Here is a 19,686-nt window from a genome sequence, read left to right on the forward strand (position 1 = left end):
CAGTGCTTACCCCAAATCAAGGACTTTTCAGTGTCCCAGGCTCTGCCAGTGAGGAAGTGCACAAGAAGCTGTGAGGGAGAATGGCCAGGACAGCTGGCATGAACTGGCCAAAGGGATATTCCATACCATGGAATGTCATGTTTAGGATATGGAGAAGCTCCCAGGAACTGCCAGTGATAGTTCAGGACAGGCTGGGCATTGGTCAGCAGCTGGTAATTTTACTGAGCATTGATTTTTTCCCTTGGGATTTATTCCTGTATCTCACTCTCCCCTTTTCAATATAATAAATATTATTGTTATTATTATTGTTATTATTATTATTATTGTTGTTGTTGTTGTTGTTGTTGTTGTTACTGCTATTATTAATTTTACTTTATTTCACATATAAAACTGTTCTTATTTCAACCCACAGGTTTTAACTTTTTTTCTGATTATAATTCCCATCCCACCAGGAAGGGGGAGAGTGAATGAGCAACTGTGGTGTTTAGTTTCCAGCTGGGGTTAAACTTGCAAAATAAAGGAGAATTAATTGACTTTATGAAAAATAGAACATGATTCTGTGACTATTTAAGTCTTTTTAAGAAGAAGAAAGCATTAGTAAGCACTCAGCATGAATCACACTCAGTGATACACATATTGTTACTTCCCTATAGTGTTTTATTTTAAAGGATTTTTTCAATGAATCCCATGTTCTATATTAGAACCATACACACAACTGCATGTGCATACAGGTGTCTATGAATTTCCATTACATAAATCACACACCATTTTGTTTCTTCACCACTGGAGAGGCAGTATAGGTGTACTCACTCAGAGGTGATAGTCTAGTTATGTGGGTCTGGAAGAAAATCTTGTTATTTATTTTAATAAATCTTTAGCAAAATAATCATTATGAACAATCTCCTTCACTATTTCCAGGTCAGGCTGCATTATCACCATGTAAGTGACTGCTTTTAGATTACCAATGTGTATGTGCCATTGAAATTAGAAGTATGATAGATTTATCTCACACTCAAGTAGCTAAATCTTCTGCAGAAAAATTATACCTTGGAGAAGATTTTGAAAGACGTTTTTCCCTCAGTTTGTTATATCATGCAGAAGCTCACACTATTAAGTGTTATTCACTGAAAGTTCATACATTTAGTGAAGCAGACTTCTTGGTTCAGGCACATTAATCAGACTTGTTACCCAGAATAGAATTATCCAAAAATACTTTGTATAATAAGATAAAAAATGATAATCCACAGCTGGAGCAGAGGCATGCTCACAGTGGGCCCAGTCACTCCATGGGGCTGCCAGACCCAGTGTGATAACAGTGATAAAGCAGAACAGGGCACAGTGCTCTGCATCTTGCTGCCAATGGGGGTACATCATCAATATCGGTCTAAGGGGAATCTAAGAATGAATTGTCATTCCAATTTTTGTTTTAACAATTTAGAAATCCAAATTGTATAATAGTAACTCTCCTAGTCCAAACTGACACAGAATAATACAGTTTATACATTAATATATGTTAATAATACAGGTAAATTTATTACTCAAAACCACTGTTCTGCTGAAAGCTGTATTGGCCTTCCTGACGATCCCCTGAATCCTAAGGATGAAAATCTAATTTTCAGGAAAAGAGAATATGACATAGTGGTCATTGACATTGTGCTGCCTTTGGAGTAAGGACTATCATGTTTATGAAGAGAATTTCTTCCTTCTCCTTCCCAGGAGAAGCATGAGATCAATGATTCATTTCTCCTCCAAGCTGGGCACAAGTGTTATTATTTTCCTTTATTTTTATGAAATGCATTGCTTTCTTTTCATTGCTACACAACTAAAGCTTGAGAGATGCCCCTCAGCATGCCCCAGCCCCTGCTGCCCCAGGGGTCTGTTGTTTTTTTGCACAGGATTCCTGTGCCTTTACCACAGACAGTTCCTGATGCTGAAGCTAAAGCAGCTCAGGCAGCGGTGACTGACTGCAAAACCAAGATACAACCAGTCTGGTCCAGGACAAGTGCAGACTGCTGCTAAGGCTCTGCACTGCCTTTCCTCAGAAGTGGAACACACTTAACATACTGTCCAGCCCACAGACTGCTCTCTTTTCTCAGGAAAAGAATTCTGCTCATTCATTTCAATACCAATCTTACTGGTCAGGGAGACCTTGAGCAATTCAAAGATGATTGCAGGGCTCTGTGGGGTTGAGGCAGGGAGCACAGGGAGCCAGACTGTGATGTCCCCAGCTCTGCCAGCCACTGGCAAAGAGAGAACTGGCCATGGGCATATCCTGCAAGTTAACACCTAGATGTGTAACTTTTGTTTCAGACAGAGCCCTGTCTTTTACATGACCCTCCAGAAAACAAAGACAGCCAATGTTCTCTTTACACTGACCTTGAAAATCAAGTTCTGTCTTCATGCCTCTCAGATCTTTAGTGACAGGGTGTGGGGGAAGGAAGGACTAACAGCAGCAGCAGAATATCAAAGGTAGCAACCACTCCAGTCAGTCTGACATACTGAAGTTGACACTGGAAGGGATGCACCTGTGATTGCTAAGGGGTGTTTTAATGTAAGGTTACTCCCATTATCTTCTCACAGGTCACAATGGTCAGGAAGTTCCTTATTGCTGTGGGAAAAAAAAAATCATTTACATCCTGAAGAACACAAGAGGGAAAATCCAGGGAGCTGAAAAGGCAATTTAACCTCAATCAGAAAAAAACAACATACATACAAGAAGACAGGAGAAGAACACTCATGGATTTACCAAGAAAATAAAAGAATTATTTGCTTTTGTGAGTGTGAAAAATAATTAAAAATGAGAAAGTAGAGCATACCCCATCATGGGAAGTTGTCTACAATGGTAGAGGCTTAATGAATCAAATGACCCCCTCACTGGGAATGTGAAGATTGATGCAGAGAAATGTTTGATACACTTTGCTGCTTGGTGCACTTAGGAAAACAGAGCACACAGCTGGACACATTCAGTGTCCTTTTTAAAAAGCAGCTTGCCTAGACAGTGATTTGTGTGATGTATAGCACACCTCATTTTTGACAGTAATGCTGCTGCCATGGGGTTGTTACCTGTGGAAACACAATAAATATTTCTAAATCCCAAACAAGCCTAGTTTTTGAGTTGTCAGTCTCACTTAAGGGAGTCTCAGATGGGCAGCAGGAGGGCAGGTTTAGATGTCCCAAGACGCAGCCTGTTTACAGTCATTTAAATCCTTGCTGCATCCCAGGGCTGGTGTCACAGTCTACAGAACAAAGAAATATGAGAGAGATTCGATATCCTAGTGTTTTCAACAACAGATTATAAATTCCTATTTGTTTTCTCATTAGAAAATTAAAGGGAGAGAAAATAAAACTGATATTAGCCACACTGACCAAGCTGTTCAGTTCTTGTTTCTTCCTAGAAAAATATCTGTGCATCTTGGTGAATGAAACTGCAGAGGAGGATTGACTGCAATTTATGAGGGATAAGGTTGTCTGAAGGGAACACATCTATTTGTGTGTCCCCACCTCCCTGCAGCTGATGTTGCCTTTCTTTTCCTATGAATGCTTAAACTTAAATGTTACAGAAAGGTTTCTTCCATAATGTCATTAGTGAAGTCAGAGAAAGTCACTGTTCTTATGACTCCCAGTCCTGTGCTTTAAACAATCTTAGATCTACTGTATCACTTTATAATCTGATTTATAAACATTTTTATAGCTCTGAAAATGCCTTAGCCCTAAGAATGATTTCTAAAAAAACAAATTGCATAATTATAGGGTACACATATAAATGTTGTGTCCCTTGTTTAAAGTTCACAAAACAAATACATTAAAGCAAGTTCTGGCAGGCAACCTAAGGCTTTGAACTATCTGAATTGTTTCAGTGTGGTTCTTTTTATAAGGAACACTAATTTTCCCAGATGACTGGAGTACATGCTATAGAGGAAGAATGTTAAGTATTTAACTTGCTAAGTTTAAAATAGCTCCAATCAGTGAGCTATTTATTACTTCAAATATTTTCTGGAAGGAAAAAGAATAAGGCTAAAACTTATTGCTGCATTTAATGGAATTTAAAATAAATTATGGTGTGATAAGACGTTGCTACATTTACACTTTTGAAGGTGTCTGAGAAGGCATTCCTCTGTTTTTTCACCAAGGCTGCATTTTAATCAAACCAAGCCTGTCGTTCTCTTTAAATAATATATATGCAAATATGTAGAAATGTCACTTATCAGATCATTGGGTACATGGATTAAACTTTCTATTTGCATCTAATTTTAGCCACTTTGCAAATAATCTTTCAGACTGTAAGATTCTAGGGGTAGTGTGGGTTTTGCATTTAGAGAGAATTACAGAACATCAATTAGTAAATGGTAGTGTTTTACCCTGTATCACCCCTTTTTTTTTTGTGTAGGATTTCAATGCAAACAATTAATAGTGCCTTGAACTGAATCAGGCCTGTATTTTTGTTTATTATTATTGTTGTTATTATTATTAAGGCATTAACCATGGTCATAGGCAAAAAAAGGTAATTAATGTGTACTTCTGAAATTTTATGGGATGGAAAATAAGTACATTATTCAGACAGAAAATGCATTTTTTCTCAATGATAATTAAAAATAAATTCATATGGATTTTTTTATAGTTTTTTTTTTAATTTCTTTTTTGCATGTTTATATTATCAGTGTCACCGAACAATGTCGAGTTATTGGCACAACAATGAAGCATGTGGAAGCTTAACTGGGATTTTTCACATCAAATGGAAAATAGAATCTTTCAGCTAACTCACTCTGGTCATACCATTAAGTGGACTTGACCAGGAATTATCTTCTGAAGACACACATAAGGGAGTTGCCATAAGGGAGAGAAAAGTAGCATCAGCTTTAAATATTATTGTGGTAAAGATGTTAAGAGATAACATCTGAATCATGAATTGAAATTTCAGGTTTTATTTCTTCATTCTCTGCAATGGGAGGCAAGTAATGTAAAGTCTTGCCTGAGACCTACAATAGATATGCTTCTACAAATTTGTTATATAATATCCCTGTTAAAATCTTACATGGCAAGCATTTTGGGGTGTACATGGAGTTCAGCACTAAAGAAGTAATTTTTCTGTTAATCTAGATAAGTTTTGTTTGAGAAATGGATGAAAACTTTTGTTATGGATGTTTTATCATCCAAGAGCAAAAATTAAAAAAAAAAATCATGAGTTTTTGTCTCTATGGACACCAAAAGCCCTCGTTTCAAGAATTTTCACATCTATTGGAAATGAAAACTTCTTCACAATCTACCAAGAAACTATGACATTTTGGACATAGAGGTTTATGGAAAAGATTGTTAATACACAGTGCACCTACTTCATGTGAGCTATTCTATCATTGTATAAATCTACAGGTCAATACTACAAAAGAAAAGCACATGTTCATTGAAACTGCATATAATTGCAAAAGTTAGAATTTTTGTAGCAGTTTCATTCATTCTACAATTTGGATTTTAGGTCCAGATTTGAAAGGTAATTTTTATAATTAAATTTCATAATTAAATTAATATATTCAAGAAGACATTGGAAAGTCATGCTGAAATATTTTTTGAATTTTCTAAAATCTTTGTAAATTATGAATTGCCTATGAAAGAACACTAATTGTCTGTGCTTAACTTTTTTGCTTTTAAGAGGGGAAAAAATAAAAAAAACATAAAGGACCTTGATTTGACATCCACAAAGCACAAAGAAGAAAATTAACCATAGTTTGCAATACTTTCTTTCAGAAACTGAGCACTGGGTTAAAAGGGCAAGTCTCTCATCTTCATTTTTTCATGGTATGTTTTACCTTTCTTTTATTATCCTATATTATGCCTTTTTGTATTCTGTATTTATTTACTTATTTATCACCATGCAGAAGGAAATTTTTTTTGCTCTAATACATCTCTTGAATATTGTCTTTACTAATTTGGTTTACCTCCTCCTTCTGCAATAACCAACCTTACTAGACAATCAAGTAGTGAAATGTTGTATGGCCTATGAATTAAAGATTCTTATTTCCAGACTTTCAAAGTGGGGACTTGGTACCAGGAATACCCCTTCTTCTAGTGGTATCTTAGATAGGGCAGAATGTATTCTGTGAGTTATAGAATATCACACACACACACACACACACACTCACAAAAATTGTAAGCTAATAAGTAGCCAAATGATGACCAGAGTGTATATTTTCTATTTAGAAGCATTTCACACTGTTCTTATTGCTCATGTACAGAATATTAGCTATTACGTATCAAAATTTCCATGATGCTGATGACAGAACCAGGATTCCCTATATCTGTCCTTGTAAAGACAACCCTTTACTAGGTTATCATGCAGCCAATTTGCTGCCTATGCAAGGATAGAGAATAGAATCTGCATATTATTCACCTAGATTAAAATGAAAGACAAACTGTATACTGGCGTATTTTTCCTCTCACTGAATCATAGGGAATTTTGATATTTTTAACTCAGATTTTGCAGACATCTATGACAATATCATGTGACTATTCTAATCAGAGCTTCACATAATCAAGTCTCAGCTTGGAAAACCTGCCACTGAGTCTCTATGCATTGCTATTTCTCCCAGAAATACTCTGTCAATATCAATCCTCTTTCCATGTGGTCACAGACAGCTCTCCATATCAAGCCCAAAACCAACAAGGGCAGTGGGAGTCCCAGGCTCTCAGCTCCTGTCCTTCTCCCAGTCAGGGCATCCTCTCCCTTTACCTCAGTTCAGACCTACAGCTGCCTGATCATCAGGACTAGGTGCTGCAAATCCCAGCTTTGGCAGCAGTTATTCCGAGTAAAACACAAAGCAGTGCACATGCCTAGCCTTTTGGAAGGCATCAAATACTAATCTAAAGAAGCTGAATTCATGCATTAATACAGCTCACAATACATGTCTCTGTCTGTCACAAGCTAAGGAGAGACTACAGAAGGATGTGACAAATCATCCACATACAGTGTGCAGACAGAGCTGGGAGGTTTCCAAAGTGTTTCTGCTGCATTGCATTTGTTAAGAAATGCACATACTGTTATGTTTTTTACAGCATTTGAAGTTTTACATGCAGCTTAGAGACATGCTTGCTAGCTCAGTTAAACTCCAGGTCTTTCCAAACATGCAGGGAATGGACCACCCTGCAGTTAGCTCTCATCTATTTGTTTGAAACCAGCTGTGACAAGCTTTAGATCCTGAAGGCACATTTATCCTGACAGCTGTCCTAAGGTGTTCAAGTGTGTAGATATGCTCTAATATCTGTTTCTTACAGCACATCATGTGGTAAGTAGCAGTCAGAAAATCCTTCTCTTCCTTAGTCCATATCTTGGTTGTTGTAATTCACTTACAGTTTAAACTGTTACATATTCTGTGTGTAATATACACCAGATGTACCTCACAGGTGAATCTATTTCATTTGACATAAACCAAATACATCAAAGTCCCACGTCACAACCTTTGCTTTGCCTCAGCAAATAAAATATCCCAGACATAAAAGCCTTAAGCTTTAATTTTTTTGGTGTGTAAAGGGGAAGCACTTCTTCGAGGCAGAGAGATTAATTGGGGCTTTTTGATGATCTCAGAATTTCTACTAGGACAATTAGCTTCTAACACTGCAATTTTCCACTTGTAGGAAAATAGCTTGCACTTTTTTTTCTGCAAACCTTTGTTTGTATCCAAGATTATACTTTTCTTTATTCAGCTCATGCTCTATGAAAAACTCCTGACTGAAATTAATACAATTCAAATCTGCAAAATATCTATTGGATATTTGCTCCCATGTGCTCTTTCTGTGAGCAGTAAGCATGATAAAAATGCCTAATCTCTCCTTTGGAGTCAAATATAAGTAAAAAAACAGAGGAACAGAACAGAAAGGAAAACAGCATAAGGACAATTTGAAGAGCTAGAAAATTACAAAACCTGACTTTATTTTTCCATGTTTCAAAGGAAAAGGCAAGGCTGCTGGACCATTTAGTTTTGTAAAGTGAGTACTTTAAAAAAAAACAACAACTTGCTTTTGTATTTTGGGTAGAATTAAATATTTGTGCATTCTGTGATAAAGGACAAAGATAAAAGATTGGATGGTGTTTTGGGCAACGTTGATTAGTGAGTGGTGTCCTTGTCCACGGCAGGGAGGTGTTAGAACTAGATATCTTTAAGGTCCCTTCCAACCCAAATTATTCTATGATATCAGAGATAGAGTTGATCTTCAACATTCAATATATTACTTTCAAATAATTAAAATCTAACACTTTATATAATGGATATTCTATAAATTCAAGTATAGCATTCAGCTATTTTACCATATCAGTTAGCTCTATTTTATAATCCCTTATGAGACAGAATTTCTAATTAAAAGCACCTCATTCATATTTCACTTACAATGGCAGAAGATTTTTACTACTATAAAATAAACTTCATGTTACTTTCTTGTTAATATGATCTGAGTGCTGCAGACAAGAAAAAAGATGCAGAATATGAAAACAGCAGTATTAAAATATTAAAGAAAGAATTTCATCCTAAACTCACATCACTTTTATTCTGCTTTGACTCTCTTTTGGCTTGTGAAGAAAAATATGAGAATATATGTAAAGCTACAAAGACGAGATTTTTTTTATTACTTCTTCCAAGCCTTTTGCACTGACAAGAAGATGAAAGAACATAGATGACTATATCAGTACAATTCATATTACACAGATGTAGACTGTCACTTTTCTTCTATTCTTAAATAAGGGGTAGACTATACCTCCACTTTTCTCAGGAGCAGTATAAGTAATAGAAGTTATCTATTATTTCCTTGTTCCCAAAGAAGATTACTCCACTTATGTGCCCACTTATATCAATGTGGAGATGTACAATATGCTGCATTTTTCAACTCTTCTCAATTTACTACCTGCACATCTATATGGAAAAAAACAGTAATTCACAGGAGTTTGTTCCATTTTTGTAAAAGAATATAAACATGGAAGTGTCCTGCATTTCCTCTGTGTGTTTATGTTCAGAATGAGGAAGATGATAAAAACCCTGAAAAATTTATTTGTGGACCCTCATCCATACCTGAAGCAGAAAATGAGCATGATTTAGAGAATTTAAACTGTATATTTTACTTCTATTTTCATTGATGATACATTTTTCACACTTCTGCTTCCTATTTGGTATGGATTCCAGTCTCATAAATTGCTTACAACTACGTGGTAAGGTCCCAGTATTAGTTACAATACATGGAATAGAATACATCCTCCTCTGTTTCTGACACAGAGCAGAATTATACTTCATTTCATGTCTCATTTTAATGAATTCTTCATGAATTCTTTTTTATTTCATTTTTAGAACAGTATAATAATTTCTCTCTTTAATTTAATTTAATTAAGTTCCTTTGAATAATTTATTCACATATGTGTAAGTAGATATAGTTCTGAGACTTACTAAAGTCACTAAGAATACTGACCCATTTTCATTGTGTCTTTTTTTTTTTTTTCCTTAAATTTCTGTTTTGCATCCACAGGGCAACATTTCATAATATGAAATTTCTTCTTTCATTTAATTTATTCTTCATTTTGTCGTATTTTCCCACATGATAGAGTTACTTCATTTTAAGCATGTACCAGTTTGACTATGGGATGTAATTTCTCCCTGGTGAAAGACAGGCATGGAATCACAGAATATTCTGGAAAGGACACACAAGGATCATTAGGTCTAACATGTGGCCCACAGTCTAACAAATGGCCCATGCAGGGATCAAATCCACAACCTTGACATTAGTAGAGCAATAGCGTTGGACTACATGTATAAAATGGTACATAATAGCACCCTTTCCTTAAAATCTTATTTAATTATTCTAGACTACATAGTATATCAGTTAAAGTTACCAAGTTATGTAAAAATAGAAAATACACAACCTAGTTTATTTTCTGTTTTTGTAAAATAATTTTATTATTTGATATTCCATTTATTAAAACAAAAAGACTTTTCCTTGCTGTTTAAGTTAAAAAACAAATTCAACCTTGAGTAATTGCTGAGTGATACAAGAAGAACATGATCCTCTTCAAATGTACAGAAACATATTAAATAATAATTGTTCTAGTCCAAACAATCTACATTGTTACCAGGACAATTGTAAACCAGAATAACAATAGCCATTATTTATCAATGTTAAGTGTTTTCTATAAATCATCATAAATTTATGAGACAAAGACTCCTTCACTTAGACAGTGGGAATATGATAATAAAGCATATATTTTATTTCAAGAAAAACATGCTGAAAGTAGTGAAGCACATTTCTGTCTGACTAATAATACAGGACATGGACATGACCAGTCAAGTCAAAGTGCATAGGATCATGTACATCTAGCAGAAATTATGAAAGAGGAGGGAGAATATCTACAATTCTTTCTAATCACTGTGTTTATGTTGTGAAAGAAGCATCTCATATTTCTGCATTTCTTAAGGAATTAATTACTATTTGGTATTAAAGTGCCTCATATTTACCTTGTGTCATTAAGGGTTTCCATAATTTAGTGTTCTTCAGGAAATGCACCCATTTGTCAACATTACTGTTTAAATGATATAATAACACATACTATTAAAAGCTCTTGTACATGCAGATTTAACCCTGTTCAGAATTCTCCAAATCTCTTTTTTCCTGTGCAATTTACTTGATAATCAAAGTGCAGCAAGTCAGTATAATGAAGCAGTTTCTTCAGCAAGCTCTTGGGATTGCTCAGCATCAGGTTTAAGAAAATTGCTGGTGTGAAACTTAGTGTTGGGGTAGGTTGTGACAATTCTATTGTCTATTTGTTAGGACTATTCAGCTTTTTTACAGTAGTTAAGCATCCACACTGTACCTGCAAATATGAAATAATTCAGCAATCAGAGATTCAAAACAGTTAAAATTGAAGGAATGTGAAACATTGCAATTAGTGATAAAAAACCCATTTTGCTCTTGTAAAACATCAAAACAATTAGATATTCAAGTGTCTTTCTGAACAATAGTATCAAGGAAAAAGAAAGGGAAAGGTTATTTATTACTTTGCAGCTTAAGTAGAAAAGTAAAAATAACAGAAGAAAATAATAAAAATGAAAATTGCAGAAACACTGTGCAGTAGAGACACTGATAGCACTAGGAAAATGTGTTGAAGTTAATATTTGTCTCTTTTCATTTTAGACAGCTCTCATGGAAGTAACTTACAAAGGTAAAAGAAAATTCAAATCTATAGAAATAGAATTTGATCCTATACAAATCAGCCAAAAAATTATGGCATTTTCTAGAATACCTTCTTATACATATCTAGTACGATATGATTTTCCCCATTGAATTCAATGACCAGTATATAATTCCTATTATATGGGAATTATACTTAGAAGCTGGTTCAGACAATAGATATTTAGTTCAGTAGGAATCTTTCATAAACACAGGATTAAGAATTGTTTTCTGCAAAAGTAAACTCTTGTTGCTTCCCCAATTAATTTTTAGGTTCTAAGCATAGTTGAAAATCACCTGCATTTTTAAATTTCTTTTAATAGCAGCAAAATCAAACCTTGAATCTGTGAGCTGATTGATAGGTGCTCTGTTACCAATGCAGAGGGGTCCACCTTTTTTTTTTCATTGCTCCTTTTTATCATTCAGGAGAAAAGAACCAAAAAAACCTCAGGAATACTGTTGCCATCTTCCCCGAGACTTTATAAAATTGTGTAATAAAATGTCTCAAAATTAATGTTGTTTGAAGGGAAAAATTGAAAGAAGTTATGAAGCTTGACCAACCAGGTTATTTAAGAAGTTTTTACTTTGAGCATAACATATATAACTTAAAGAACAGTCCTACAGCACCACAGTAATAGCAACTGAATCTTTTCAATAGATCCCTAATCTGTGTTTCTAAATTATTGCACTTCAGCTTGCTCTCCCTAGCTGACATGAAAAGGTATTTCCCTGGAGGTGTCAGCAGAGCTGTCAGCCCTGCAGCCCCAGCAGCAGCCAGAGCCAGCTGGAAGTTGAATCCTGGGTCCACAATCTGTGTTCCAAGTTCATTTTTCCCAGTAATTTTTATTTGCCTGGATGCATCAGGCTGAAGGAAGAGGTGAGGCATGCCCGGCTAGGACACCACCCAAAAGGAGTTCATTTGGCCTATATTTACCCCAAGAGGGGTAAGGGGTGCTCGACAGGAAGCTTTCCACTTTTCTACTCCTCTTTTTTCTGAGAACCAGAGGATTTTCTCTGAGTTTTCAACAGAAGCACATAGCACTTCCCCTAATACAGTTTGGTGGCACAGTTCACTGTTCAAGTGTAAGAGATGGTCTCAGAGGCTTGTGCCAAGCTATAATTTCATATATGAGGACTTTTCCTCTCTAGTCTACTTCAACAAGTGTCACTGTGGTCCTATTTCTGTGCTTTTTTAGAGGAAGCCCAAAGCATTCATTTTAAAATATTACTTTGTATTTTTCCAAAGCATTGGGCAGTGGATATTCTAGAGAGTTAAGTGACAACATATGTATAAGCCACTTTTTAGCATCTATATAAGTTTCTGAAGATTTAAAAGGCTTGCACTTCTATATTCATGTGAATTTGCATCATTTTCCTTTGCATACTTCAACCTCTAAAAATACAAAATTTTGAGACCCTTCTGAGATGACATTAACCATTGAAGAAAAAAATCTACATGAAGAATTTTGCATGTTGGACCACACACAGTAATCATTTGCCTTTACACTGTGAGGATAGAGAATCTAGCGTGTATTATGTGCACACCTTCCTGAACAATTTCTTAAGTAGGCATATCAAATGGTAATACTTTTTAAAGTAAAACCTCTTTGTGTGTTGGCTGTTATATTGTCTTATGTCTTTGAAGAGTCTCTCTGGTGAATATCTAAAACTTATTGTGCATAGATACAGTGAAATGTCACTAGGAAAGGTATTTTGATTGAGTATTTTAAGTCTATTAAACATTGCATATTGTACTTTAATGCTTTCCTAATTTTAAAGATATTCTTTTGATAGATTTTCCTATTCCTGTAATGTCATAGCATTTACATGACTCTAAATCAAGCTTTGTGCTTTGTTTAGCTCCCTGTTAAGAAAGCAATATTGAAAATTACATTTTTCTCTAAGACCAAGACAGGTTCAGGTTGGAATGGCTGTAACAACTTCTTCGTCCTTTTTATCTTCTCTTTCATGCTTTTGTTTATTTGAGGTATTCAGAAAATCCAACTCAAGATTTCTTGTGAAAGGAAATCCTTCACAAGAAAGATCTTCCTTTTTTAAAAAAGCTTTATCAAAGCCTGAACCATTTCTTGTTTCCTAACCGGATAAACAAGAGAAATTGATATACTCATCCCTGGTACAGATTTAATGTAGATAAGCATATCAATCAAACTCTGAACAAGAATTTTAGTATCTTTTGTGACTGATACATTTTTTCCAAACTTGTCCATCATTTTCTGTTTTCAGTCTATAATTTTGGAATGAAAACAGGAGATGAAATATTTGAGCTTCTTCACCTCTTTCAGCTTTTTCTCAGCCTTTGATTATTTCAGCTTGAATTTTAAGACTTCCTCCTTTTTCTGATAAACCACTTCCACATTACAAAAGCACTCATAATGGCCTTCAATCTTAATTTAATTTTCCCCTGCCTTTTCTAAAACAAAGAAAATTCAAGTAAACAAACAAAAACTTGCAAAAAAACCCAAGTCAGTTAAACTGAGTTCCAAGGATAAGCTTGCACTTCCATAAATTTGTAAACTCAGTATTTTAAAAATCAGTTCTTAAAAGTAATATAGGTTTACAGGATTTCTTTACTATTTATTTGCACTTGCAACTTTTCAAACACAATTACTCCTGGATAGAATCAGGTAGCACAGCCTAAAAACTAGGCTTGAAACTCAGGAGGCTTGCTGGGACTTGTTTGAAATGCTGGCACATGATATCTTCTTCTTTCATAATGGTTGCTTTGGTGCAAGTAAAATAGTTGATTCATTACTTTGTAAAGAAATTCAAGGTACTCAGAATACAAGAGGTGCCCTAAAAAAATAAAATGCACTGTATTCTCTTCTATTCTTTTTGATCTTTTTGATCTTTTCTATTTCTTTTATATTCTTCTTTAGCTTATCCATTCGGTATTGATCTATCTGAAAAGATCTCCATAATTTCAAAGGATTTCAGGTTTTACACCACCTGCAAAAATATGTAATGTCTGTGGAAACTGTAGTGTCACAATTCAGTCATTCTGGAAGTGTATTAGATCTTTATATATTTTTTTTTTCTTCGGCTGATGCTTTATTTTCTATAACATCAGATATCTTAAAAATGCACTCTGGGTGGGGAACAAATTAATTTCTTGTACTTCAAATGCGTGCAGTTCTGTGATATTGATATAAGGCAAGATGAATTGATGCTTCTGTCAAACAAATATTTTAGTCATAATGCTTCAGGTTATGCTCTGTTGCTTTTCCTTGAAAGGAAGACATCAAACATACCTACTATTCAGAATGCAATGTGCTTTGTACTCTTGAGACATTATTTTAGTTTTAGCACAGAAATAGCTAAATAGAGTTAAACATTTTCTAACTATTTTGCTCAGTACTAAAGCTTATATGTGTGTGTTCCACCACAGAATACAGAAGAATATCAAGCAAGCTGCAAAAATCCAACAGGAAGCATTCTGAAAAATGAAAATGCAAAAACTATCTCTTTGTCAACCCAACTTGCTATGAGTTAATAAAATCAGGTAACTATTTTAGCTGGTCATGAAAGATGTAAATTTTTATTATGAAGAATACAAACTCTTATGGACTTCATTTTAAAAATTGAAAAGGTACAAGTGATATACCAATAACTGGAAGAACCTGAAGAGAATATTTTATATTGCTGTTGTATTGTACAGGTTGAAAGTAATGAAGACATCAATCTTGCAAATGTGGATATGTTTCCCAAGGCCACTGTCACCAGCATTAGTCTAAATTTATTACAGCACTCACTGGTGTGTCAGTTACCCTTTTTTATCAACCTGAGTTCTTCCCTTCTAAGGGAAAGGAGCTGATCTTCAGCAATCAAGAGAAATGGTATTTTATGCAATCCAAACCACAGGATTATTTGACACTGTCTTGTGATGAGCAACACCTTTTAATAAGTCAATTACTTTGTACAGAAATGAACACAGCATGTGAAACTCACACAAGGAACTTAAACATTCTGTTCTAGGGAATTTATTAGAGGGTGGAATGGTTGTGAGTATACTTTTAGCTAGGAGTTTTCTCTTGATTATCAATTTTCAGTATAATAGTAGAAAAAATACAGGCATGCTCTAGAGCTTCAAGACAAATCACTCTAAATCAAAGCATGACTATTTTATTTATCTCAAAAGACCATAACTTGAGAATAATGATTCTGTAGGTGCTTCTGTACCTGTCTCTAGTCTGAGCTTTCAATTGGCAAAAATCAAGATTCATATATTAGGAATGCAGCCACCACAGTCAGAACAATATTCCAATAGCAACAGAGTTATAAAAGATGACCTGTGCTAGGAAAAACCCACCATAACTCTATAAAACTGCAACAAAAACATTACCTAAAAAACAGTATAAAGAGAGAAAGGAAATCAACGGCAATAAGATAATGAAAACATTGAGTCTTTCAGTTTAGAAAATTTAGGATTCCTCAGCTGAAGCTGCATATGGGACCTTGAACAACAAACCACATGGTGCTACCATATGACCTGAAGGAGTGATATCTTCAGGTTTTACTGCCTGAATATAATTATTCTTTCTCTGTAGCCAGTCAAAGTGATTATCTTCTGCTGATTATAGATAACTTTGTCAAAATTCCACCTGAAGGAACAAAAGAATAGTTTTTTGATTGTCAAAAAGATAAAATCATTAGTAAAATAGCCAAAGGAATAAAAGAATAGAGTAATAAGCCAAAAGCAATGTATCTGTCTCCTGATCTCTGTATATGGATTCCTTCCATCTAGTCTTCCAGTTGTTTCATATAGGCCTTGAGAAAGGAGGTCAGATTTCTGTAGATACTAATGCTGTCCACCTAATAATTTAGCATGTTGATATAGTTTTAGATCTCATCTTCAACAGATTGCTAAAGTCATTATTTAGAAGCTATATACTAATGATTCAATTAGTCACTTTTATGCCTTGCACATGCATATCTGTTTGCTCCTTATATGCTGAGAAAGGAGACAGAGGTCCTTTTAAATTCAAAGAGCAAAGCAATTCTGTTTCTCAGGTAATTATCCTGAAGAAAATCTCCAGGGTCTGGTTATGTGATCTGAAAAATCTCTTTTTAGGTTAAATCATACTTCTGTCATGCAAATGGTTTGCTCATCTAGTAAAAAATTAATTAGGCATTAGAGGAAGGGACTGGACCAACATAGCTGATGTTGTTTCTGATTGTCCTATATCTGAACCTCTTTATTATTAGTATCTTCATATTAATTATTATCATAATGATGCCTTAAGTTTCAGCTTTCATCTTTTTCAGATTCTGTGCTACCTAGGCATATAGCTCTGAGCTTCTTGTTATGTGTCAGTAAACTCTCTTCAGAGTATGGAGACAAAACAATCCTTCTCCAGCTTGATACCAAGGGCAAACATTACAAGTTTCAGGCCCAAAAGCATAAACGACAGTGGACTGAATAGAGAAAACAAGGATGGGACTTCATAACCCACCATAACCCTGCAGCTGTAATTGGATAATTAACTCTGGTATGCAAATGGACCAAAACTTATAAAAGTGTGAGACCTCATGACCAATCATCCTTTTTGTTACCATTTTGGGTCCACCTGGGTGTAGCCCTGGCCAGGCTCTTGTATTGCCCAAGGTGTATTCTTTAAGGTCCTTCAATAAACACCTACTTTATTCTTTAACTCTGTCTAGCCTCTGTTGTAGGTCAGCCTTCTCAAGGCATCAATAGGATCATAGAATATGATATGCTGGTTTGGAAGGGTCCAGCAGAAATCATTGAGTTCAGCTCCTGGCTCTGCGCAGGACAGCCCCAAGAATCACACCGTGTGCCTGAGGGCATTCTCCAAATGCTTCTTGAGCTCTGTCAGGCTTGATGCTGTGACCACCTCCCTGAGGAGCCTGTTCCAGTGCTCAACCACCTCTGGGTGAAGAACCTTTTTCTAGTATCCAACCTCAACCTTTTCTGACAAAGCTTCATGCTGTTTCCCTGGGTCCTGTCACTCGTCACCAAGTGACCTCAGCCGTTCCTCATATGGCTTTCCCTCTACACCCCGTTGTTTGAAAAGTAAGGAAGTTTAAGCAAAGACTACATACTGAAAAGAAACAGCCTGTTACAAGAAAAGCAATTAAGTTCTATGCTTATAATCAGTGGACCTTATCTAGAAAACAGGCGAAACAGAACATTAGCAATGAAGTATGTACTCGTTAACCTTTACCTGATGGTAGTCCGTGTGAGGACACAGCTGAAATATGCTGCTGTGTGTTGATTTACTCTTTCAGAGAGCTGTGGTTTGTGGTACAGACTTAGACCAGTGGTTCATTCCAAACCACTTTGTTTTCTAAAACATGCCAGCCCAAAGAGGTGGACATGTCTCAGAACTTTACTGTTAAGTTCTTTCCCACCACATGCATCACTAGTGTTATCTCTCTGGAAACATCTAGCTAGGTAGCGTTAGACACATGAGTGTTATTCCAGACAGACAGGGGAACCAATTTTTTATACAAGTTTTAATGGATAAAAGAACATCTCATTTTTCACACAAAAGTGAAAAGACTTCTTTTTCCTAATATTAAGAAGAAGGCAGATCATGAACCTCAGCATTCCTTAATATATGTGATTATATTTTCACCAACCATCTTGGTTTTTATTAACAATAAAAGTAAAAAAACAGTAATACCATCAGATTGCATGTCTATATATATGGAAGTCAAATATTTTTCAAGATTCTGTATTTATCAGTATTTTTATCTATATTTATCAAGCTACACTGAAACAGCATGGAAGGTTTCTTAGAAGATTTTATATATTAGAATTTAAAAACTCAGTCCATCCTCTAATTCTTACAAAAGGCACCAATGATTTCCACACACAGATCCTACCTTGTCATCCAAACAAGTCAGTTTTCACTGGGTTTCAATTCATTAAAAATGCAAAAAAATAAACAGCCTGTAAGTATTCAATAATGAGATCCACCCAGGATGAATTTTACTTAGATTTTGGATTTTGAATTGCTCCAGCTGGCATGAGGAAGTACTTCTTTTCAAGGGACATTGCTAGGATCATAAAATATTTTCCCTATGTTTTATTTGACAACTAAGACAACCACTTTGCTTTCTGGCCCAAAAATATGGGCCTTGAAATCTGCCTTTGGTGAAGAATATTTACAGTCCTGTATTGTATTATATCACATCTGTTAATGGTAAAAAAGTGGCTGATATAATTCTTGTTTACATCTATGCCATCAGTTTGACAAGAACATTTCCATTTTTTAAATTATTTGATCTGAAATGGCTATAGTCCTTTGTTGAAACTGAGCAATATTAAAATAATTTCTTCCTGATTTTGCTTTAGAATTCATAAAACTCAAGGAAAACTATTCTTGGTATAAGAATTGTCTCAGGGAATGAAAATTTAAAACAAAATCAATGCCAAATACAATTACAAGTATGTCATAAGTGTTACCTATTTATCTAACTTATAGCTGAGTATCTTCTAAAAGCTTTGTTCTGTCATGAATTATTTTTACAGCTGAGTTTCACTGCATCATAAACAATGTGTCATATGCATACATTGAAAATAACTGAGAAAGATCACCTACTTCATCGTTCAACCCCTGAGGCAACTAGAAATTGTAGATATTAAAGAAAAAACGGTGAGAGTGTGAAAATAATCAGATATCCATCCACAGGAATGTAATTTTTCATAACAGTCATGACAAATAAGTCCTGCATGGAACTCTGAAGGAATTCTGTGAAATATTTATGTGGGGATTTGTGACTAAGAAAAACAAATTATTAATCTTAATGAAACATCTAAATTTTTGAATCAGAACCAAAAGAAAAGTACCGCTCATTTTACAAGTCTGTATCTAAACCTACAATTTGGAAAACAAATATACTGGGTATTGTCTGCTTGAGGACCACACCAGGAATTTCAAGACCACACAGAGTTGGATAAAATGCCAGAGATTTTTGGATGAACCAAGCCGTAGTGTGTGTCTAGAGAAGTAGGAAGAAATTCAGTAATATTTGCCAATTGCTTGGATAGGAACAGAACTGGGAGGTGGCATTGCACACTAAGTTCAGCCCTTTCATTCCAGCAAGGATTCATATGCTGAAATACACAGGTGTTCCATGTGGCAGATGAAGAAAGAGATAGTGTGCTTGCTACAAGCCTGTGTTCCATCCAAACCATAGATTATGGTCAAAATGTTTTAAGCTGTACCGAAACAGAATAGCTGATTCCTAAGTAGTTTCTTTAACTGCTTTGTTTTGAACTCGTGTGCTTGGCAGTTTGTGGGACAAATATTAGCCAAGCTGAGTACAGGCAAAAGAATCTGGTTTAGAAAATTGTAATATGACAGTATCAATGCAACTTTTCATGTGATTATAAAACATATTTGTCAGTCTTCACTGAGTATTCCCTGGTAAAATTTTTGGTTTCCAATTTGGTTCTTTCCTGTGAACAACTGTACTTATTCAAGATGTACAGCTGCTCAAATGAATAAC

At 35.1% G+C, this 19,686-nt stretch overlaps 1 long non-coding RNA gene across 1 annotated transcript; it reads left to right on the forward strand.

Moving 5' to 3' along the window:
• The first annotated feature begins 47 nt into the window (after window positions 1-47).
• LOC147653018 (uncharacterized) lies at window positions 48-14,710 on the forward strand. The gene is made up of 3 exons (XR_015287427.1): window positions 48-212; window positions 5,740-5,790; window positions 14,597-14,710. It is a non-coding gene; the product is annotated as an uncharacterized LOC147653018 (long non-coding RNA).
• The last annotated feature ends 4,976 nt before the right edge of the window (window positions 14,711-19,686 follow it).

Source organism: Cyanistes caeruleus, chromosome 5 (assembly GCF_971803275.1).
Source record: "Cyanistes caeruleus chromosome 5, bCyaCae1.hap1.1, whole genome shotgun sequence".
Taxonomy (NCBI): Eukaryota; Metazoa; Chordata; class Aves; order Passeriformes; family Paridae; genus Cyanistes; species Cyanistes caeruleus.